The sequence below is a fragment of the Rattus rattus genome, chromosome 3, assembly GCF_011064425.1.
Source record: "Rattus rattus isolate New Zealand chromosome 3, Rrattus_CSIRO_v1, whole genome shotgun sequence".
Lineage (NCBI taxonomy): Eukaryota > Metazoa > Chordata > Mammalia > Rodentia > Muridae > Rattus > Rattus rattus.
The window spans coordinates 137,172,200-137,197,811 of NC_046156.1; positions in this window are offsets into that span (position 1 = coordinate 137,172,200).

The following is a 25,612-nucleotide window of genomic DNA, read 5'->3' on the forward strand; positions in this document are numbered from 1 at the left end:
TGGTGTAACACACAAAGTCTACAGCAGTGCAGGATTGTTGAATACTATCATCTAGTAGTCTAGAAATTGCCTTCTGGTTCTATGACAGCTAGCCACTAGAGAAGAAGCCTCTGATTTAGCCACAACTTAATATTTCATGTCCTGGAATGTAAGCATGTAGTGTCTCAGCAGCAGAGTCTTATCACATAATTATGATTATATAACTATGCTGAATAACCAATAAGCGGTCTTCCTCTTCTACAAGTCATAGAAAAGTAGCCCAGAGCTGGCACTGAAATTTTCATGTTACAATCTTTAGCTTCTTAGATCATTGTTTATACACATGAAGGATGCCTTCATATGAATGAAGGATACCTTCATTCATTATTTAGCTCTTGTTTTTACCATTTGAACCACATGCATCCAATCTTATCTAATCATAAAGTTTGCAAATGTTTCACAGCTATATTTTTTTACCTTTTGTGAACAGATTTCTTCTTATCCTTGCTACTTTGGGTGTGCTTGTTTACTTTTTGATACTCTGCAGTGAATTTTGTTCTATTTGACAAAGTCAGTTGGGCGTTAGACACTTGCCTTCCTTTCTTTATTGTCTTCTAAACTCACATGTTTCTGAAGGCTTAAGCCAGCAATAACCACTCTATGACGGAATGATTTCTCTTGTACTGGCTCATTTTATTCAGCTTCTGTCTTATGAATATGAGTCTATTTTTCTTTGCCCTGATCCTGCAACCCTCAAACTCATCCTATCTGTCCCTTTCCCTGAGCCTCATTAGCAAAGCTATGAGAGACTCTCTTATTTTTCTTTTCTATCCTTTTAATATTTCCTTTTTAAAATGCTAGATCTTTGAGAAATTTGTACAGTAAGTTTTTATTATCATAACTTTCTTCCATTTCTTAAATAATTTTCTATTTAAGCAGCTCCAAAGTAGATTATTCCATGATTGTCAGTTGTCAGTTTTCTATGTTGACATATTAAAACCTCCATCTGCACAATGCATGGTCTTCCCTCCGTCTGTGTTAAAGGTCAGACCTTAAGTGTGTCTTTTTTAATCACTTTATTACTTTACATCTCAGATGATATCCCACTTCCCAGTTACCCCTCCACCAACTCCCCATACCATATCCTATGCTGGCGGATCAAACTTCCCTCAGATCAGGGCCTTCCCTCCTATTGCTGTCAGGCAAGGCCATCCTTTGCTACATATGAGTCTGGGGCCATGGATCACTCCAAGTACACTCCTTGGTTGGTGATCTAGTCTTTGGGAGAACTGGGTGGTCAGACTAACCTATTTTGTTCTTCCAATGGGGTTGGAATCCCCCTACACTCCTCAAGGCTTTCTGCCAGTTTCCCCACCAGGTTCCCTGAGCACAGTCTGATGGTTGGCTCCTAGCATTCATATCTGCATTGATTTGTTATTTGCTGAACATCCTCAGGAACTACTACATCAGGTTCCTGTCAGCAAGTGCCTCTTATCCACAGCAACAGTGTTGGGTTTGGTGTCCGCAGGTTCCCTGAGCTCTAAAGAGAAAGAGTCAATGAAGATCCACAATTTTGGCTGTCTCTCACCTAATGTTTTGGTGAAGGTCTCTGCATCTGCTCTTATTAACTGCCAGAAACCTCTCTGATGACAGTTGAACTAGGCATCAATACAGGAGAATATATGAGTAGAAGATCATTAGGAATCGTTTTATAGATATTATTTTTCTATCTTAGGATTCTGGATAGCCACCCTACAGTTCCAGATCATCCGGGCCATGTCAGGCATAGGATCCCTGTCCTGGCATACGCCAAGAATTTGAGCAATTATTGGTTGACCACTACCACAAATTTTGCAACTCCATTGACCCAGCCCATCTTGCAAGATAGAAATGTTGAAGGACAAAAGTTTTGTAAATAAGATGGTGTCCCAGTCGCATGGTGAGTAAACACCATGTTTATCTTTCTGATCTGTGGATACCTCACTCAGAATTATTCTTTCCTAGTTCAAGCCTGAAAATGTCAGGGTGTCACTTTTTTTTCAACCTTATTAAATTGGGTATTTCTTATTTGCATTTCAAATGTTATACCCTTTCCCGGTTTCCAGGCCAACATCCCCCTAACCCTTCCCCATCCCCTTCTATGTGGGTGTTCCCTTCCCAATCCTCCCCCCATTGCCGCCTTCCCCCCAACAATCCTGTTCACTGGGGGTCCAGCCTTGGCAGGGCCAAGGGCTTCCACATCCACTGGTGCCCCTACCAGGCTATTCATTGCAACCTGTGAATTTGGAGCCCGGGGTCAGTGCATGAATAGTCTCTGGGTAGTGGCTTAGTCTCTAGAAGCTCTGGTTGGTTGGTATTGTTGTTCACATGGGGTCTCAAGCTCCTTCAGCTCTTTCAGTCCTTTCTCTGATTCCTTCAACGGGGGTCCCGTTATCAGTTCAGTGGTTTGTTGCTGGCATTCGCCTATGTATTTGCCATATTATGGCTGTGTCACTCAGGAGAGATATACTTCCGTTTCCTGTCAGCCTGCCCTCTTTGCTTCATCCATCTTATCTAGTTTGGTGGCTGTATAAGTGTGAGCAACATGTAGGAGAGGCTCCGAATGGGCGTTCCTTCTGTCTCTGTCCTAAATTTTGCCTCCCTATCCTCTCCTAAGGGTATTCTTGTTCCCCTTTTAAAGAAGGAGTGAAGAATCCGCATTTTCATCATCCTTCTTGAGTTTCATGTGTTCCATGCATCTAGAATGTTTCGAGCATTTTGACTAATATCCACTTATCAATGAGTGCATGACATGTGTGTTTTTCTGTAATTGGGTTACCTTACTCAGGATTGTATTTTCTAGTTCCATCCATTTGCCTATGATTTCATAAAGTCATTGTTTTTGATAGCTGAGTAGAATTCCAATGTGTAGATGTACAACATTTTCTGTGTCTATTCCTCTGTTGAAGGGCATCTGGGTTCTTTCAAGCTTCCTGCTATGATAAATAAGGCTGCTATGAACATAGTGGAGCATATGTTTTTTTTATATGTTGGGGCATCTTTTGGGTATATGCTCAAGAGAGGTATAGCTGGGTCCTCAGGTAGTACAATGCTCAATTTTGTGAGGAACCTCCAGACTGATTTCCAGAATGGTTGAACCAGTCTGCAATCCCACCAACAATGGAGGAGTGTTCCTCTTTCTCCACATCCTTGCCAGCATCTGGTGTTGCCGGAGTTTTTAATCTTAGGCATTCTGACTGGTGTGAGGTGGAATCTCAGGGTTGTTTTGATTTGCATTTCCCTTATGACTAAAGATGTTGAACATTTCTTAGGTGCTTCTCAAACATTAAATATTCCACAGCTGTGAATTCTTTGTTTAGCTCTGACCTCCATTTTTAGTAGGGTTATTTGTCTCCTTGCAGTCTAACTTCATGAGTTCTTTGTATATTTTGGATATAAGCCCTCTATTAGTTATAGGATTGGTAAAGATCTTTTCCCAATCTGTTGGTTGCTGTTTTGTCCTAACAACAGTGTCCTTTGCCTTACAGAAGCTTTGTAGCTTTATGACATCCCATTTGTTGATTCTTGATCTTAGAGCATAAGCCATTGGAGTTTTATTAAGGAAATTTTCTCCAATGCGCAGGTGTTCAAGATTCTTACCCACTTTTTCTTCTATTAGTTTGAGTGTATCTGGTTTGATGTGGAGGTCCTTGATCCACTTGGACTTAAGCTTTGTACAGGGTGATAAGTATGGATCGATCTACAATCTTCCACATGCTGACCTACAGTTGAACCAGCACCATTTGCTGAAAATGCTATCTTTTATACATCGGATGGTTTTGTCTCCTTTCACTAAAATCAAGTGACCATATGTGTATGGATTCATTTCTGGGTCTTCAATTCTGTTCCATTGGTCTATCTGTCTGTCTCTGTACCAATACCATGCAGTATTTATCACTATTGCTCTGTAATACTGCTTGAGTTCAGGGATAGTGATTCCCCCGGAAGTCCTTTTATTGTTGAGGATAGTTTTAGCTATCCTGGGTTTTCTGTTATGACAGATGAATTTGCAAATTGTTCTGTTTAACTCTATGAATAATTAGATTGGAATTTTGATGGGGATTGCATTGAATCTGTAGATTGCTTTTGGTCAAATGGCCATTTTTACTATATTAATCCTGCCAATCCATGAGCATGGGAGATCTTTCCATCTTCTGAGATATTCTTCAATTTCTTTCTTCAAAGACTTGAAGTTCTTATCATACAGATTTTTCCCTTGCTTGGTTAAAATCACACCGAGGTATTTTATATTATTTGTGACTATTATGAAGGGTGTTGTTTCCCAAATTTCTTTCTCTGCTTATTTCTCTTTTGTGTAGAGGAAGGCTACTGATTTATTTGAGTTAATTTTATACCCATCCACATTGCTGAAGGTGTTTATCAGCTTTAGTAGTTCTCTGGTGGAACTTTTGGGATCACTTAAATATACACTCATATCATCTGCAAATAGTGATATTTTGACTTCTTCCTTTCCAATCTGTATCCCATTGATCTCCTTTTGTTGTCTGATTGCTCTGGCTAGAACTTCAAAAACTATTTTGAATAAGTAGGGAAAGAGTGGGCAGCCTTGTCTAGTCGCTGATTTTAGTGGGATTGCTTCAAGTTTCTCTCCATTTAGTTTAATGTTAGCTATTGGTTTGCTGTATATGGCTTTTACTATGTTTAGGCATGGGCCTTGAATTCCTGTTCTTTTCAAGACTTTTAGTATAAAGGGGTGTTGAATTTTGTCAAATGCTTTCTCAGCATCTAATGAAATGGTCACATGGTTTTTATCTTTAAGTTTGTTTATATAATGGATTACATTCATGCTTTTCTGTATATTAAACCCTGCATACCTGGGTGAAGCCTACCTATTCGTGATGGATGATTGTTTTGATGTGTTCTTGGATTCGGTTTCTAAGAATTTTATTGAGTATTTTTGTGTGAGTATTCACAAGGCAAATTGGTCTGAAATTCTCTTTCTTTGTTGGGTTTAGTTTATTTTATTATTTTTTTTTTGGTTTCATATAAGTGTAATTGTGGCTTCTTAGAAGGAATTCAGTAGCACTCTGTCTATTTCAATTTTGTGGAATACTTTGGATAGTATTGGTATGAGGTATTCTATGAAGGTCTGATAAAATTCTGCACTGAACCCATCTGGACCTGGGCTCTTTTTGGTTTGGAGTTTTTATTGGCTGCTTCTATTTCTTTGGAGTTATGAAGTTGTTTAAATGGTTTATATCTTCCTGATTTAACTTCAGCACCTGGTAATTGAGTAGGAAATTATCCATTTCCTCCAGATTTTCAAGTTTTGTTGAATATAGGCTTCTGTAGTAGAATCTGATGAATTTCCTCTGATTCTGTTGTTATATCTCACTTTTCATTTCTGATTTTGTTAATTTGGACACACTCTCTGTGTCCTCTGGTTAGTCTGGCTAAGGGTTTATCTATCATGTTGATTTTCTCACAGAACCAGTTTTGGTTCTGTTGATTCCTAATATAGTCCTTTTTGTTTCTACTTGGTTGATTTCAACTCTGAGTTTGATTATTTCCTGCCTTCTACTCCTCTTTGGTGTATTTGCTTCTTTTTGTTCTAGAGCTTTTAGCTGCACTGTCAAACTGCTGATAAATGCTCTCTCTTGTTATTTTTCTGTAGGCACTCAGAGCTGTGAGTTTTCCTCTTGGCACAGCTTTCATTGTGTCCCATAAGTTTGGGTATGTTGTACCTTTATTTTCATTAAATTCTAAGAAGTCTTTAATTTCTTTCTTTATTTCTTCCTTGACCAGGTTATCATTGAGTAGAGCATTGTTCAACTTCCATATGTATGTGGGTGTTCTTTCCTTATTGTTATTGAAGACCAGCGACCGTGGTGTTCTGATAGGACGCAGGAATTATTCTATCTTTCTGTTTCTGTTGAGGCCTGTTTTGTGACCGATTATATGGGCAGTTTTGGAGAAAGTAACATGAGGTGCTAAGAAAGAAGGTATATCCTTTTGTTTTAGGATAGAATGTTCTACAAATATATGTTAAGTCCATTTGGCTCATGACTTCTTTTAGTCTGTCTATGTCTCTGTTTCATTTCTGTTTCCATGATCTCTGCATTGATGAGTGTGGGTTGTTGAAACATCCTATTATTATTGTGTGATGTGAAATGTGTGCTTTGAGCTTTTGTAAGGTTTCTTTTATGTATGTAGGTAACCGTGTATTTGGAACACAGATATTTAGGATTGGAAAGCCATCTTTGTAGATTTTTTCCTTTGATGAATATGAAGTGTCCATTCTTATCTTTTTGGTTGACTTTTGGTTGAAAATCGATTTTATTTGATATTAGAATGACTAATCCAGCTTGCTTCTTCAGACCATTTGCTTGGAAATTTGTTTTCCAGCCTTTTATTCTGAGGTCTCTGTCTCTGTCTCTGAGGTGTGTTTCCTGTAGGCAGCAAAATGTTGGTTTTCATTGCGTATCCAGTTTGTTAATCTATGTCTTTTTATTGAGGAATTGAGTCCACTGATGTTAAGAGATATTAAGTAATAGTGATTGTTGCTTCCTGTTTTTGTATTTGGAAGTGAGATTATGTTTGTGTGCTTGTCTTCTCTTTGTTTTGTTGCCAAGACGATTTGTTTCTTGCTTTTTCTAGGGTATAGCTTGTTTACTTGTGTTGGGCTTTACCATTTATTATCTTTTGTAGGGCTGAATTTGTAGAATGATATTGTGTAAATTTGATTTTGTCATGGAATATCTTGGTTTCTCCAACCATTTTAATTGAAAATTTTGCTGGATACAGTAATCTCAGCTGGCATTTGTGTTCTCTTAGGGTCTGTATGACATCTGTCCAGGATCTTCTGGCTTTCATAGTCTCTTGTGAAAAGTCTGGTGTAATTCTGATAGGTCTGTCTGTATATTTTACTTGACATTTTTCCCTTACTACTTTTAATATTCTTTCTTTGTTTCCTGCATTTGGTGTTTTGACTATTATGTGACAGGAGGAGATTTTTTTTTTTTCTTGTGCAATCTATTTGGAGTTCTGTAGGCTTCTTATATGTTTCTGTGCATCTCGTTCTTTAGGTTAGGGAAGTTTTCTTCTATCATTTTGTTGAAGATATTTACTGGTCCTTTGAGTTAGGAATCTTCACTCTCTTCTATACCTATTATCCTTAGGTTTGATCTTCTCATTGTGTCCTGGATTTCCTGTAGGTTTTGGGCCTGTAGCTTTTTCTGTTTTACATTATCTTCGACAGTTGTGTCGATGATTTCTATGGAATCTTCTGCTCCTGAGAGTCTCTCTTCTATCGCTTTGTTCTATTGTTGATGCTTGTATCTACGGCTCCTTGTCTCTTCCTTTGGTTTTCTATATCTAGGGTTGTCTCCCTTTGTGCTTTCTTTATTGTTTCTATTTCCATTTTCAATTCCTTTACCTGTTTGGTTGTGTTTTCCTGGAATTCTTTCAGAGATTTTTGTATTTCCTGTCTAAGATCTTCTACTTGTTTATTTGTCTTTTCCTGTATTTCTTTATGGGAGTTCTTTATGTCTTTCTTGAAGTCGTCCATCACCATGATCAAATGTGATTTTAAATCTAGATCTTGCTTTTGTGATGTGTTTGGATATTCAGTGTTTGCTTTGGTGGGAGAGTTGGGCTCTGATGGTGCCATGTAGTCTTAGTTTCTGCTGCTTGGTTTCCTGTGCTTGCCTCTCATCATCAGGTTGTCTCTGGTGTTACCTTGTTTTGCTATTTCTGACAGTGGTTTGACTTTCCTATAGGCATGTGTGTCAGGAGTGCTGTAAACCTGTTTTTCTGTTTCTTTTTTGCCAGTTATGGGAACAGAGTGTTCTGCTCTCAGGCATGTAGTCATTCCTGTCCACTGCCTTTCAGATGTCTTTGTGGGCTGGAACCAGAAGGGCCTGCCCCTACTTCTTCTAGGTCCCTGAGCCCAAATAGTGCTAGGTGTTTTCCTCTAGACTCAGAAATGTAGGCAGACAGTAGTCTCCTCTGCTTTCCCAGGAGTGTCTGCTCCGCTGAAGGTCTAGCTCTCCCTCCCAAGGGATTTGGGTTCAGGGAGCTCTTTGACTGGGTCCTTTCAGATCCAGGCGCAGTCTATCGCAGAGATCCTGCAGCTTGACTGCCCCTATCTTCCTGTGTCCAGAGGCAGTATACAGTTTCCTCTTGGGCTAAGGATGTGAGCAAAGGTGGGCAGAAGTGACAGTCTCTCCTGTCTTTCATTCGGTGATCAGCTCTCCCACAGGGTTTAGGAGCAGGGAGCTGTGGGGTGGGATCAGTGAGGTTCAGGCGCCAGCTAGAAACTGGAAGTGTCCAGTCCCAGAGTAATTTTGCCTTTGTGTATCTTGGGTCCACCAGGCAGATCACTTGGAGAAGAAATTTAGTCTTACCTCTGGTCTCGGGCCTGAAGTTGCTCCTCAGGGCTCGGTTTCAGCTCTCTTTGAGGACAGCAACCAGAAGGGCCTGCCCCTACTTCTCCTGGGTCCCTGTGCACAGGGGGCCCAGATGGTGCTAGGCGTTTTCCTCTGGTAGTGTTACTTTTTTTTAACAGTTGAATAATAGTCTGTTATATGTTGCAAGATATTGGATCATATTTGGACCATGAGATTGTGAACTACAAGAATGTGTTTCTAACCGTGACTCAGCCTTTGATCCTAGATCTTTTAGTTTACTGTATACAAGTACTTTTGATGTGGCTCAACCCTAGCACTCATTTTTAATCCAATAACTAAATAAAGTCAACCACAGGCCACAAGGCAGAGCAACCAACCAAGCTGACAGGGAATGAATATAAGTAAACAGAATAGGAGGGTCTAGGAGTTGAAGGCTATTGACAGTGTGGAGAAGTAGAAGGGCATTTTCCTTCGGGAACATTGGATGAGTGGAAAGGTCAGCTGAGTGCTTTCTTTGCCTCTTTGAGCTAGCAAGTTTTCTTCCTAGGATGTGGTTCCTGAGTCTTCATTGGTAAATTGAATGGCTGGGATTTTTGTTTTGTAAAACTACAACTATGTACATTAGCACATTTTCCTTTCCTTTCTTCAATGGAGGGACACTTAGGTTGCTTCCTTGATTCTGCCTATTATGAATAAAGCCACGAAAACAAAGATTAGCATGTATTTGTTTAAGATGGAGTGTCCTTTTTGTATATACCCAAGAGTAGTATAGTTGTATATTGAGGTGGAATGATTCTCAATTTTCAGAGGAGCCACAATATAGTTTTTCAAAATGGTGTACAAGTTTTCATAGTCTGCATGCCAGAAATCGCTGAGCATTTCCATTATTCACATCCTCACCAGAATGACCTGCTACTTGTGTTATTCATCTTAGCCATTCTGATAGTTGTAAGATGAAATCAAAGTACTTTTGATTTGCACTTCCCTGATAGCTAATGATGTGGAACATTTCTTTAAATGTTTCCCATTTGAGATTCCTCTACTGAGAATTACCTAATATGGCTACCTACTTTTAATTGAATGTTTTTTTATGGTGTCTAGTTTCTTGAGTTCTTGATATATTTTAGAAATTAGCCCTCTATCGGATGTGAAGTTGGTAAATCTTTTTTCATTTCTATAGGCTGCCAATTTGTCTTATTGACAGTGAACTTCGCCTTAGAGAAGATCGTCAGTTTCACGAGATCTCAAACATTGATTGTTCATTTTATTGCATGCACTATCATTGTTCTGTTCAGAATGTTACTTCCTCTGTCAATGCATTCAAGGACGTTTCTAGCATTCTCTTCTAACAGATTCGGTATATATGGTTTTATGTTGAGGGTGGTTCTCTTAAATTTGAGGTTTGTGCAGGGTTACAAATGTGAATTGATTTTCATTTTTTTTTTATATGCCAAGATCAAGTTAGACAAGCACTATTGGTTGAGATGCTTTATTTTTTCCACTGCATATTTCTGGCTTATTTATAAAAAACAAACAAACAAACAAACAAACAAAAAAAACAAGTGCCCGTAGCTGTATGGATTTAATGTCTGCATATTTGATTCCCTTCTATTTATCAACTGGTTTGTTTTTATATCAATACCATGGACTTTTATTACTATTTTTCTGTATTACAACTTGAAGTTAGGGGTGATGATGCCTCTGGAAGTTTTTTAATTGTAAAGAAAAGTTTTAGCTATCATTTTCGTTTTGTTCTTTCAAGGTCTGAAAATACCTGTTTTAAAATTTTGATGGGAATTACATTCAATCTGTAGATTGTTTTGGTAAGATGGTCATGTTATTTCTACCTATTCATGAGCATAACATCTTTTAATCTTCTAATACCTTCTTCAAATTTTTAATCAAAGATTCAGAATTATTATCATATAATTCTTTCACTTGGTTGATTAAAATTAAACAAAAATATTTATATTTTTTGTGGCCATTGTGAAGGGTATTGTTTCCCTAATATCTTTCTTAGCCAATTTCTCCAGTATATACAAATGAGCTACTGTCCGTTTGTTTGTTTGTTTGTTTTTGCTTTGTTCTGCTTTATTTCTTTTTTCTATTTACTTTATTTTTCATTGGATATTTTATGTATTTACATTTCAAATGTTATCCCCTGTCCTTGTTTCCCCTCCAGAACCTCCTTCTCCCATCCCCCTCCACATGCATCTATGAGGATGTTCGCCCTCCACCCACTCACTCCCACATCACCACCCTGGGATTCATCTACACTGGAGAAATTGAGCCTTCATAGAACAAAAGACCTCTCTTCATGTTGATGCCAGACGATGCCGTCCTCTGCTACATGTGCTCCTGGAGCCATGCGTCCCTCCATGTAGACTCTTTGGTTGGTGGTTTAGTTTCTGGGAGATCTGAAATGTCTGGTTGGTTGATATTGTTGTTCTTCCTATGGGGTTGCAAATCTCTTCAGCTCCTTCAGTCCTTCTCTAACTCATCCACTAAGGTCTCATGGTTCAGTGTAATGGCTGATTGTGAACACCCCCCCCCCTTGTATTTGTCAGGCTCTGGCAAAGCCTCTCAAGGGACAGCTAAAACAGGCTCCTGTCAGCACGTATTTCTTGGCATCCGAAATAGTGTCTGGGTTTGGTGTCTGCATATGGGCTAGATCACCAGGTGGGGCAATCTCTGGATGGTGTTTCATTCAGTCTCTGTTCCACACTTTGTCCCCATATTTGCTTTAGATAGGAGCCATTCTGGGTTAAAAATTTGGAGATTAGGTGGCCCCATTCACCAACTAGGAAGCTTGCCATCCTCTGGATATGGACTCTAAATTTTCTCCCTCTCCTTTGTTGAGCCTTTCAGTTAATCTCATCCCTGTGGATCCTGGGAGCATATTGCTTTCCTGGCATCTAGGACTTGCTGGTGGTTACGCCCAGCTCCCCATTCCCCCATAGCTACAAACCTCTGTTTAAATTTCGACCCACTATCCTCTGTATATCATTCCAGCTCCTCCCATACCTGATACTATTCCCCTTCTCCCCTCCCCCTGCTCTGTTCCTCCCTAAACCTGCCCACCCTTTTCTTTCCATGAGCATTTTGTTCTCCTTTCTAAGAATGATTGAAGCAACCCCACTTTGGTCTTCCTTCTTCTTGAGCTTCATTTGGTCTGTGAATTTTATCTTGGTTATTCTGAGATTCTGGGCTAATATCCACTTATCGGTTAGTACATACCATGTGTGTTCTTTTGTGAATAGGCTACCTCACTCAGGATGATATTTTCTACTTTACAACCATTTGCCTAAGAATTTCATGAAGTTATTGTTGTTTTTTTTTTAGCTGAGTAGTACTCCATTGTGTAGATATATCACATTATATATATCCATTCCTCTGTTGAAGGACATCTGGGTTCTTTTCAGCTTCTGGTGATTATTATTAAGGCTGCTATGAACATAGTGGAGCAAGTGTTCTGGTTATATGTTGGTGTATCTTTAGGGTATATTCTCAGGAGTGGTATTGTTGGATCCTCAGCTAGTACTATGTGAAGTTTTCTGAGGACACCCCCCCCAGATTGATTTCCACAGTCATTATAGCAGCTTGCAATCCCACCAACAATGAAGGAGTGTACCTCATTCTCTACATTCTCTTGTCATGTGAGGTTTTTTTTTTTTTTTTTTTTTTTTTTTTTTTTTTTATCTTAGCTATTCTGACTGGTGTGAGGTGGAATCTCAGGGTTGTTTTGATTTGCATTTCCCTGCTGACTAAGGAAATTGAACATTTTTAGGTGATTCTTGGCCATTCGACATTCCTCAGTTGAGAATTCTTTTTTTTTTTTTTTTCTGTACTCCATTTTTAATAGGGTTAAATAACTCTATTTGGTTCTCTGGAATATAACTTTGTAAGTTCTTTTTATATATTGGATATAAGTCCTCTATGGGATCAAGATCTTTTCCCAATCTGTTGGTTGCTGTTTTGTCCTATAGTCATGTCCTTTGCCTTACAGAAGTTTTGCAATTGTATGAGGTCCCATTTGTCAATTGTTGATCTTAGAGCATAACCCATTGGTATTCTGTTCAGGAAATACTCCCCTGTCCCCATGTATTCAAGGCTCTTCTTCACTTTCTCTTCCATTAGTTTCATTATAAATGGTTTTATATGGAGGTCCTTTATCCACTTGGACTTGAGCTTTGAACAGGAGAAAAATATGGATAGATTTCCATTCTTCTACAAGCAGACCACCAGTTGAACGAGCACCATTTGTTGATTGTGCTGGTTTTTTTTTTTTTTTTCCTCACTGGATGGTTCTAGATTCTTTATCAAGGATCACGTGACCATAGGTGTGTGGATTCATTTCTGGGTCTTCAATTCTATTCCATTCCATTGTTCTACCTGCAGATTTCTCTCTAATACCAATATAATTTTTAATCACGATTGTTCTGTAATACAGCTTGAGGTCAGGGATGGTCATTATCCCAGAAGTTCTTTTATTGTTCAGAATTGTTTTAGCTATCCTATGATTGCTTCAAGTTTTTCTCCGTTCATTCTGATGTTGGCTCCTGGCTTGCTGTATATTGCTTTTATTATGTGTAGGTCTGGACCTTGAATTTCTGATCTTTCCAAGACATTTTCGTGAAGGGGTTTTGAATTTTGACCAATGCTTTTTAAGCATCTAAGGGGATGACCATGTGAATTTTTTTTCCTTTGAGTTTGTTTATATAGTGGATTATGTTGATGGATTTCCTTATATTGAAAGATCTCTGCATCCTTGTGATGAAGCCTACTTGAACATGATGAGTGATCTTCTTGATGTGCATTCAGTTCACTAGAATTTTATTGAATATTTTTGCATCAATATTCATAAGCATGATTTACCTGAAGTTCTCTTTCTTTGTTAGGTTTTTGCGTGGCTTAGGTATAAGAGTAATTGTGGTTTCATAGAAGGAATTGGGTAGTGTTTGTACTGTTTCTATTTTGTGGAATAGTTTAAAGGGTATTGGTATTAGGTCTTCTATGAAGGTCTCATAGAATTCTGCAATACACCCATCTGGTCCTGGGCTTTTTTTTGGTTAGGAGACTTTTAATGACTGCTTCTATTTCTTTAGGGGTTATTGGACTGTTTAGATGGTTTATCTGATCCTGGTTTAACTTTGGTACATGGTATCTGTCTGGAAAATTGTCCATCTTATCCTGATTTTCCAGTTTTGTTGAATACAGGCTTTCGCAGTAGGATCTGATGATTTTTTGAATATCCTCAGTTTCTGTTCTTATATCTCCTTTTTCCTTTGATTTTGTTAATTTGGATACATTCTCTGTGCCCTCTGGTTTTTCTTGGTAAGGGTTTATCTATCTTGTTGATTTTTACAAAGAACCAGCTCCTGGTTTTGTTGATTCTTTTATAGTTCTTTTTGTTTCTGCTTGGTTGATTTAAGCTCTGGGTTTGATTATTTCCTGCAGATTACTCCTATTGGGTGTATTTGTTTCTTTTTGTTCTAGAGCTTTCAGTCGTGTTGATGTTCTCTCCAGTTTCTTTTTGGAGGCATTCAGAGATGAGTTTTCCTCACTGCTTTCATTGTGTCCCATAAGTTTGGGTATGGTGTGTTTTCCTTTTCATTAAATTCTAAAAAACTCTTTAACTTCTTTCTTTTTTTTTCCTTGACCAAGTTGTCATGGGGTAGAGCACTGTTCAGCTTCCATATGTATGTGGGCTTTCTGTTGTTTTGTTGTTATTGTTATTGAAGACAAGCCTTAGTCTGTGGTGATTTGATGTGATGCATTCAATTATTTCATTATTCTTGCATTTGCTGAGGCCTGTTTTTAGACAGATTATAATGTCAATTTTCAAGAAAGGACCATAACATGCTGAGAAGAAGGTATAATCCTTTTTTTTTTAAAGGAAATGCTCTATAGATATCTGTTAAATCCATTTAGTTCATAACTTCTGTTAGTTTCAATGTGTCTATGTTTATTTTTTGTTTCTAGGATCTGTCCATTGATGAGAGTAAACTATTGAAATCTCCCACTATTATTGTGTGAGGTACAATGTGTTCTTTGTACTTTTGTAAATTTTCTTTTATGAATGTGCTAACTAATTTTATTTCCAGCCTCCTCTTCGAGTTTTCATCAAATGTAGGAACTAACTGATAGATGTTTTGGCATAATTTGTGCATTCTATGCTATCATCTGTGAATAGCCATGTTTTTACTTCTCTCTTTACATTTCTATCTCATTGATCTCTTATGGCTGTCTTATTTCTCTAGCTAGAATCTCAAGTACTACATTGAGTAGATATGGAGAGAGTGGGCAGCCTTTCATTGTTCCTGATCTTAGTGGAACTTCTTTTTGATTTTCTCTCCATATAATTAGATGTTGGCTATGTGCTTGCCATAAATTGTCTTTATTGTGTTTAGTTGTATAACTTCTATCTCTGATTTCCCCTAAATTTTGTCATGGAGCATTGTTGGATATTGTCAAAGGATTATTTAGCATGTACTAAATAATTACATTATTTTTAGGTTCCTTATGTGGAGCATTACACTGATAGATTTTAATTTGTTGAAGCATCCCTACATCTCTGATATGAAGCCTACTTGATAGTGATGGATGATCTATTTGATAGGTTCGTTGATGTGGATTATGAAGATTTTGCATTAAACTTCATGAGGGAAATTGGTGGTGTAATTTCTATTCTTTGTTGAATCTTTGTGTAATTGGGCATCAGGGTGATTATGTCCTCATAAAATGTATTTCACAATGTTTCATTTGTTTGTATTTTGTGTAAGTATTTGAGAAAGATTAAAAGTTCTAAAAACTGTCTGATCCTCTCTTTTTGCTTATTCTTTCTTCCTTTCTTCCTTTCTTCCTTTCTTTCTTCCTTCTTTCTTTCTTTCCTTCTTTCTTTTTTGTTTTGGTTTGAGCATTTTGGTTTTTGGTTTTTTTTTGTTTGTTTGTTTATTTTGGTTGAAAAAATTTACTGACAGTTTCTATTACCTTAGGGGTTATAGTTCTATTTAAATTATTCAATTATTCATCAGATCTTGATTCAATTTGCAAAGTGGAATTTATTGAGAAAATTATTCATTTCCCTAAGATTTTCCAACTTCGTGAAATAGAATTTGAAGTACAATCTAATGATTCTTTAGATATCCTTGCTATCTCTTGTTATGACCATTTTCTTTTCCTATTCTGTTTATTTTGATAGTGTGTGTGTGTGTGTGTGTGTGTGTGTGTGTGTGTGTGTGTGTATCTGCATGTTTATGTATCTGCAATGTATGCCTCCCTTCGGTTTTGCCTTTGTGGGGTGGTTTATTTCCTCTGTTCCTGGTTGTAGATAACCTCTTCTTGTGTTGGAGCTTTCTTTCTAGTAGGTTCTGTAGAGCTGGATTTATAAGTAGATTTATTTGAATTTAACTTTATTGTGAAATATCTTGTTTTCTCTATCTATGGTGATTGAAATTTTTGCTGGAATCAAGTGACCATAAGTATGTGGTTTCATTTCTGGGTCTTCAATGCTATGCCTATCTCTGTACCAGTACCATGTAGTTTTTTGTTTGGTTTATTTATTTTTATCATGATTATACTGTAATACAGCTTGAGGTCAGGGATTGTGATTACCCCAGAAGTTCTTTTATTATTGAGGATAGTTTTGTTATCCTGGGTTTTTTGTTATTCCAAATGATTTTGCAAATTGCTCTTTCCAACTCTATGAAGAATTGAGTTGGAATATTGATGGAGATAGCACTGAATCTGTAGATTGCTTTGGGCAAAATTCTATCAAATTTTCATAGAAGACGAAATACCAATACTGCCCAAACTATTCCACAAAATAGAAACAGAAGAAACACTACCCAATTCCTTCTATAAAACCACAATTATGCTTATATCGAAACCACACAAAGACCCAAGAATAAAAGAGAACTTCAGACCAATTTCCCCTATGAATAGCGATGCAAAATACTCAATAAAATTCTTGCAACCAAATCCCAGAACATATCAAGATGATCATCTATCATGATCAAGTAGACTTCACCCCAGGAATGTAAGAATGATTCAATATATGGAAATCTATCAAAGTAATTTGCTATATATATTTTAAAAAACTACAGGAAAAAAGCATGGCCATTTTATTAGATGCTGAAAAAGCATTTGACCAAATTCAACAACTCTTCATGTTAAAAATCTTGGAAAGATCATAAATTCAAGACCCATACATAACATAGTAAAAGCAATATACACCAAAGTCATAGGTAACATCACACTAAATGGAGAGAAACTTGAGGCAATCCCACTAAAATCAGGGACTAGACAAGTCTGCCCACTCTCTCCCTTCCTGCTGAATACAATACTCCAAGTCCCAGCTACAGCAACCAGACAACAAAAGGAGGTCAAAGGGATAAAAATTGGAAAGGAAGAAGTCAAAATATCACTATTTGAAATGATATGATAGATACTTAAGTCACCCCAAAATTTCACCAGAGAACTCCTACAGCTGATAAACTATGTCAGCAAAGTGGGTGGGTATAAAATTAACTCAAACAAACCAGTAAGTAGCCTTCCTCTACTCAAAGGATAAACAGCTTGAGAAAGAAATTAGGGAAATGACCCTCTTCACAATAGTCACAAATAATATAAAATACCACAGTATGACTCTAACAAAGTAAATGAAAGATCTGCATGACAAAAACATCAAATCTCTGAGCAAAGAAATTGAAGAAGATTTCAAAAGATGGAAAGATCTCCTCTGATCATGGATTAGCAGGATTGATCTAGCAAAAATGGTCATTTTGCAAAAAGCAATCTACAGATTCAATGCACTTCTCATCAAAATCCAACTCAATTCTTCATAGCGTTAGAAAGAGCTATCTGCAAATTCATTTGTAATAACAAAACACCCAGGATATTGAAAATTATCCTCAACAATAAAAGTACTTCTGGGGGAATCACCATCCCTGACCGCACACTGACTATTACAGAGCAATAGTGATTAAAACTGTATGGTATTGGTACAGAGACAGGCAGATAGATAAATGGAATAGAATTGAAGAGCCAGAATGATACATACCTATGTCACTTGATATTTGACAAAGGGGCTATAACCATCCAGTGCGGAAAAAAATAGCATTTTCAACGTAGGGTGACGGCTCAACTGTCAGTTAACATGTAGAAGAATGCAAATTGATTCATTTTTTACCACCCTGTAGAAAGCTCAAGTCCAAGTCGATCAAGGACCTCCACATAAAACCAGATACATACAAACTAATGGAAGAATAAATGGGAAAGAGCCTCGAACACATTGGCACAGGGTAAAATTTATTAAACAGAACACCAGTGGCTTATGCTCTAAGATCAAGAATCAAAAAATGGTACCTCATAAAATTGCAAAGCTTCTGTATGGCAAAAAACCACTGATATTAGGACAAAATGACAGTCAACAGATTGGGAAAATATCTTTACCAATCCTATATCCAATAAAGAGGTAATATCCAATGTATACAAAGAACTCAAGAAGTTAGACTCCAGAGAGACAAATAACTGTATTAAAAAATGATACAGAGCTAAACAAAGAATTCTCATCTGAGGAATATTGAATGGCTGAGAAGTACTTAAAGAAATGTTCAATATCCTTTGTCATCAGGGAAATGCAAATCAAAACAACCCTAAGATTCCACCTCATACCAGACAGAATGGCTAAGAGTAAAATTTCAGGGACCAACAGATGCTATTGAGGATATGGAGAAAGAGGAACACTCTCGTCCATTGTTGTTCAGAATGCAAGCTGGTACAACCACTCTGGAAATCATTCATGAGGTTCCTTAGAAAATTGGACATAGTACTACCTGAGAAACCAGCTATACCACTTCTCGGCATATACCGAAAAAATGCTTCAACATATATGAAGGTCACATGCTCTACTCTGTTCATAGCAGCCTTATTCATAACAGCCAGAAGCTAGAAAGAACCCAGATACCCTTCAACAGAGGAATGGATACAGAAATGTGGTAACTCTACACAAAGGAGTATTACTCAGCTATTAAAATCAATGACTTTATGAAATTCATGGCAAATGGATGGAACTAAATAATATCCTGAGTGAGGTAACCCAATCACAAAAAAACATGCTTGGTATGTACTCACCGATAAGTGAATATTAGCCCAAAACTTTGAATTACCCAAGATACAATCCACAGACCACATGAAGGATGACCAAAGTGTGGATGCTTCAGTCCTTCTTAAAAGGGGGAACAAAAATATTCCTAGGAGGAGATATGGAGACAAATCTTGGAGCAGAGACTGAAGAAATGGCCATTCAGAGCCTGCCCCACCTGGAGATCCAGTCCATATACATACAGCCACCAAACCCAGACAATATTGCTCATCCCATGAAGTGCATGTTGACAGGAGCCTGATATATCTTTTTCCTGAGAGGCTCTGTGAGAGCCCGACAAATACAGAGGCAACTGCTAGCAGCCAACCATTTAACTGAGAACAGCATTTCCATTGGAGGATTTAGAGAAAGGATTGAAGGAGCTAAAGGGGCTTGCAACTCCATAAGAACAAGAATACCAATCAACCAGAGCTCCCAGGGACCAAACCACTATCAGAAGAGAACGCATGGACAGACCCATGGCTGCAACTGCATATGTGGCAGAAGATGGCCTTGTTGGGCACCAATGGGAGGAGAAGTCATTGGGAGGGGAATGTCAAGGCAGGGAGGCAGAAAAGGGTGGGTTGTTGGAGGGGAATACCCTCACAGAAGAAGGTGGAGGGGTTGTGATAGGGTGTTTATAGATGGGAAACTGGGAAAGGGAATAACATTAGAAATGTAAATAAAAATCCAATAAAAAAGAGTGAAGTATACATAAATAAGATGACTCTGACACCTTGTTAAAACACTTTTACATTTCTTTAATTTTGAAGCACTAAAAACTGTAAAACTGGTGATGGCAGTGGAAGCAATCATGATCAAGGAATCATTATGCAAGAACATAAAAAGTAACATGAGATTAAACAACTAAAATTGTTTTGTAATGCACCACACACACACACACACACACACACACACACACACACACACACACACACACACACACACACACACACACACACACTTTTATCACTGAAGAGAACCCACCTTAACAAAATTTACTTTTTAGGGTTAAAAATGCAAGGAAATCTTAAAATATGGGGTCTTAACTTTTGATCTATGGGATCCTACATCTTCTAAGTAGATTGCCTTGGACAGTCTCAGAAGAAAAATACTTTTAAACATTGACAGAAGACTAGATTAATGCAATCTGGCACTCATTAATGAAGGAGACTCTTTTTCAGGATAAAAATACAAATCATTTATTAGTCTTTTTCTATTTGTTCCCATGGCCTCTGGAACCTTTCCAATCCATACCTCCAGAATCAGCTCACATCAGATTATCAGTTCAACACTGTTGCTTTTTCTGACTCTCCCTATAATCAATAACCCATGCTTTATCCAGCTCATGTCTTTATGTTTTCCTCAGATCTATTCTAGTAAACTTCTATTCTATGCTTCATACCATTCCATTATACATTTCCTACAACCCAGCTCAAAATCTCGGAAGTATGAGAATTCATTGGTAGTGTATACAGATCCAAAATCCATGATATTGTCCTTAAGAGCAAAGGTCACAGTTCACACTCCTCTAAAAATGATTAAAAATAAAAAAGTAAAAAGCCCATCACCTGCTTGATTCTTTCAGGTCTTTGGGAAGAATTCTTAGAAATGTGACACCTCATCACATTCCTGCTTCATACACAGGATAATTTTCAGGAATTAAATATAAAATACAAAGGAAGAGCAAATTCTTCTAAGAACCTTACATAAGCATGTACCCTCTAGAGCAAAATTTCTCCACCTAAACTTTCCTAAATATTCATAGGCATGAAGGTGGCCATGTTGGCTGATATGCTTTGGTTCTTAGAAAGCATTTATACTGAAGGACGTGGAAAGAGCCTTAATTACTGAGGAAGGTTTACATCAGAGTGAACGCTGAGAAACAACCCACTGAGAAAGAAGGAGGAGGAGGAGGAAGAGGAGGAGGAGGAAGAGGAGGAGGAGGAAGAAGAAGCAGAAGGAGCAGTAGCAGCAGCAGCAGCAACAACAGCTTCTGGGGTTAAATGCTTAGAACTGACTCCCAGAAAGGTATGAGAATCTGATAAAGGGTTCCTTTTAATGTTATGACTACTAGTAGGAAACAGAATTGCAATGCAGAACTTGTGTCTATAAATTAAGAAGATTAATTTAGGGAAGCATTTAACATGTTGCATCTCTTGGGACCTAACCCTGTGGCTGAGGCATTTCTCAGGTCAGCAAGTCATTTTAGCAGTCTCAAAGAAAACTGACAAGAAAGTATGCCAGGGGAAATTATCTCTACCACAAATAATACAAATGTGTGACCTGAATCTTACCAAGGCCCAGGGCATACATAGCATAACAGACTCACAATTCATCAAGTCTTTCAAAAGTGTCATGAGTAGATAAGTTTATAGCATTACAGTCTTATCAGTACAATACAAAATGTTAATTACCATTATTCTAGTGGCTTGTTGAACTCTGATGTAAACGAGCTTCCTAAATTGATAAATATTCTGAAAAACACTATAAGAGTTGTGGTTAAACTAGTATAAATGAGTATGTAGATAATACTTTCCTATAGGTTTTTAAATGCTATAATGCAATGCCTATAGGTAATACAAAATAAATAGTTTTATTTTCTACTGCTATTTATTCTTCACCATTCTAAGTTTTTATTTTTATGTACTATTCCTTAAATATCCCCAACTTCAAATTTGAGTGACATAAATTAATAAATTAATATAGTCCATACCCCTAATGCCATCATGTGTAAGTGTAGGGAAGAATGATCACTTATTTCGAGACAATAACTGCTACATTAATTAGTCTTAACACCATGCATAAGGGCCAAATAGATCAGCAAAAATCACAATTGAATAAAAAGAGAGATCCAGAGCAAAGACTTAACATAAAGCCAAAGTATATCTACTTAATAGTTTCTTTGGTTATGTTCACTCCATTTGATTAGCTTTTCTCCATTTAGGAAATGCTCCTTCAGTTGCTGTTTAAAAGCAAAAATTTCCATAGTGGATTTGTGTACAATTACTTCTTCAAAGACTGAATACTTCTCAATGCATGCAAGAATTCAGAAAATTTCTTCTGGTGTGACTATAAGGCATAGTAGTACACAGAAATGATAAAATTGCCTCTGGCATTCAGGTTAGCAAACAATTTACAAGTTCTCCATTTGGTGTAAGACTTCTAGCTACTTGGAAGAAAAAGACAAAACAAAACAGGATAGAACTTGCCTCAAGAATCTCAGAGACAAGCATCACTTGAGTTCAATACCAAGTAAAATCAAGTGTTATGATAAAAAGGGAGGGGCACCAAATTCTTCTATCCTTGGTGTTAGATACGTGACCATATCTATGAACTACTCTATGAAAGTCTTATTGAGTGTGACGAGCTAGATGAGCTTTCTTTTTTTTTTTTAATTTTTTTTTTTTTTTTTTTTTTTTTGGAGCTGGGGACCCGAACCCAGGACCTTGCGCTTCCTAGGCAAGCGCTCTACCACTGAGCTAAATCCCCAACCCCTAGATGAGCTTTCTTGAAGTAGAGTGCCAGAGAGTAGGGTTCAACAGGGGACATAAAGAGCTAGTAGTAGGAAATAGAAACCCTTACTTATTTATCTTAAGAAAGCTTAGAACTATTTTTGATAAAGAGCTACCAAAAAAGCTAATACGGAGGAATATTATGGCCAAAGTTAATTAGACAGATGATCCTGCTAATTCATTCAAAAACTTAACGCCCAGTTGTATAGTCATTGGACTAACACAAAGAGCATTGTTCTAAATCTAGAATGGAAGTATCTGATTTTGGAAATGAGAAGAGAGTGTAGACACACACAGAAGATAAAGAAAAAACTGGATTACTTCTTATATATACATGAGAAATAGTAAGAGTCTGAAGTCCATTACCTGAGATAATAACCTCACCAACAGGCAGGACAAAAATCCACATATTTCTTATTATTCAATAGGGATGTCAAAAATTCATAAAGTATTAGATAAAGCACACAGTCTTTTGCACCAAAGCTGTTGGACTTAAGTACCACCTCTATTGCTGGATGAATTCATGTATATACATTCAAGGTGAGGAAATAAATGGTACAGACCCCAGATTTCTTTAAGAAACATGAGGTTTAAAGTCATTTAAAAGGTTGATGTGTGAGATGATCACTATAGAGGAAGAGGGTGAACAATATCTACCAGGATATACAAATAACAGATTCTCAGGACATGAGAGGTGACAGACAAAATTGTGAGATATGCAGAACAGAGATAACAAATGGTTTCAAAAGTAGTGGTTAGGTACAATCCCTTTCCCCAGAGGCAGTATGGTTTGGGAGCAAACATTGTGAACATTTCTAAGTTGTTGCCAGTTTCATTCCACCAAACAAATGAAGGACATGAGTGTGGTTACAAATCACCAGCTATCTGTATAGGGACATTAAAACAGCTACACTGGTTGGCATCACTAGTACAATCAAAATCAATCCCAAAACAAGTTGGTAAATGGAACTGAATTCTGAACCACAGCAGCATATAGCATTAGTGTAAATATCATACTGAAACCTAACACTTTGATAAAAATATATCATAATCATTTTTGCTACAACAAAATAAAGCTTATCATATTTAGATGGAAATGTTTAGCAAGTTTTTCATATAAATAAAGTAATATCCAAATCAAAAGTCAGTTTATAAAAACAGGTAATCAGCAGCTTCTTTTTCCAGAAAAGCTATCTTTTTGGAAATACACCAAATATTATAAAGGAATAAAAATTAGACAAGAATATAAATTGCACATCAACTGTACCTTGACAAAACTAAACAAAACAGAAAAATGTAGAGGTATTGGTACTAAATCATTGTTTGATGCTGTGTCAGAAATAGCTATGTATCTATTTATTATACAGCATCTATGCTAAACTTAAAAATACTTGATCGAAATATAAATATTGTGTATATACCAACATGTTATATACAGAAATATATAGCCTGTTACAAATTAGGCAAATGTTTTTATAGCTGAAACATAGGTGCTTGTGTAAATCTGTTTACATATAACACAAGAAAAATACATAGAATTGCTTTTTGAAAGTTAAAAATATTGGAAAACTACATTTTTAGGTCTTCAATATTTAATTTTTAAATTTTCCCACAGAATACTTTTACTCTAGGAATCAGAATTATATGATATGCACCCTTTTAAAAATTAAACTACAAAGAGAAAAATAATCAAGAAGACCCAGAATATTTAGGCCAGTCCTTGTTGCCACTTCAATTTATATATGAAGCTAATGCAAGTGTCCTTAGATTTCTGTGAAAATAGAGAGGAGATGGTACTTAATCCAGCAATTTCTTTCTCAAACCTAAATTGTTTTAATCTATGATCTTGAAAACTGGATCATACTTTCACTCTGTCATCTGTAGAAATTCATGTGTTTGGTGTCATTGAGCCTTTGTTAGTGAGTAGTGGGTGTTGAAATTTCATTTGAGTTGATAAACAAGTTTGGCAAATTCAAAACAAAACAAAAAAACCCCACAAAGTTGTATAGATAAGGAAGATAGAAAAGGGAGGAAAGAAAGAGAGGTAAATGTGCAAAGGCAGATCAAAATATGTTGTATGAAACTTTTAAAGGTAGAAACAGATTATCACCTTTAAAGAAAGTTTGTAAAGGCAACTAGAAATATTTGAATTCAACATTAGTAAACATAACAAACAGACATGTTGAAAATGTATTAGGTTTTTTTTTTGTACTATTCCTCCTCATTCACAGTTAGAAAACAGGTTTGTGCCAGTTTTGGGCACTGACCTAAGGCATTACATGTGTTCCTAGGGGCTAGAACACCTATGTGAGTTACTGCAATTCAAATTTTCTTTAAGTTTTTTCAGGAACTTTATGGAATCGCCACTAGCCTTAGACATATTTATTACCAAGGAGAATTCAAACACATTCTTTCAATTGCTAAAAATGAGAACATTTTTCTAAAATATATTCAGTCATTGTAGATGGTATAGGATTATCAATCGCCTGTCCAAGCTATCTATTATCTATTTTGGGAGTACAATTTGTTTTGTGCATAGAGTATTTGTTAGCAGCACAATCCACTCTATATTTATAATTCATTTTGAACTGACAGTGTAGGTTGGAAAATTTTCCCCATAAGTAAAAGTAAAGGATGCATGTATTTAAACAAAAGGTCCTAGCAGTTTCCAAAAATGAGAAAGGGAGAGAAGGAGAAAGACAGAGATAGGGAATATAAACTTTGTCTGCTCAATGTTGAAAACTAAAAATACCAAGTGATTGTTTATTCTCTCTACATGACACTCAATATTTTGTAATTGTAATACTAAAAGAGATAATAAATGACAAATAGACACACTGCATTGAATCTGTGAGAGAGATACTGCTTACTTCTCAATAAAATTAATCATGCTGGTTAGACTATACATGACTAATGTTTTGTTCATACAAAATTTTATTAGAAAATCATTTTTACACATAAATTCTTACTTAGATGAAACTAAGTATTTTGCTACTCTTAGCACTTTTGAAATGAAAGAGAGTCCCAAATTAAATTACACTAAATGCTTTATATTTATTTAGCATTAAACCTTATTTCCCTTACTCTCATTCTGTCAGCATGACATCACTGGAGCTGAAGAGGAATGCTAATACTATTTATATTACACTGCAATGTCTTCTAATTGACCTTGTTTGTGCAATGGAATGGCTGCTTTTTTCTAGCTGCCAGCCCTTTATTGTAGCATTTTGACCACGCACTAGTAGCTCTTTGTGCCGCTGCTGGGTTCAAGAATCAATACTGGATTCCCAACAGCCAATAAAGGCAGCTGACAGCATGAATTAACTGAGTGTGGCCAGTTGCATGGTGGGCCATTGTCTTTAAGGAAAATCTGGCCATGATTACCAGCCACAATCTCTGAGTAAAGGTTTTAATGCAGAGTGCCAGGTTGCTGTAATTTAATTTTGGCCTGCTGCTCTGTCACACTCCCTTTTGCCACTGTTGCATGAGATCTAAGCTATTAATGGCTGCAAACTAAAACACACATGGAGACAAAGGCAAATACTCACAGTCATACTGTATGCTTC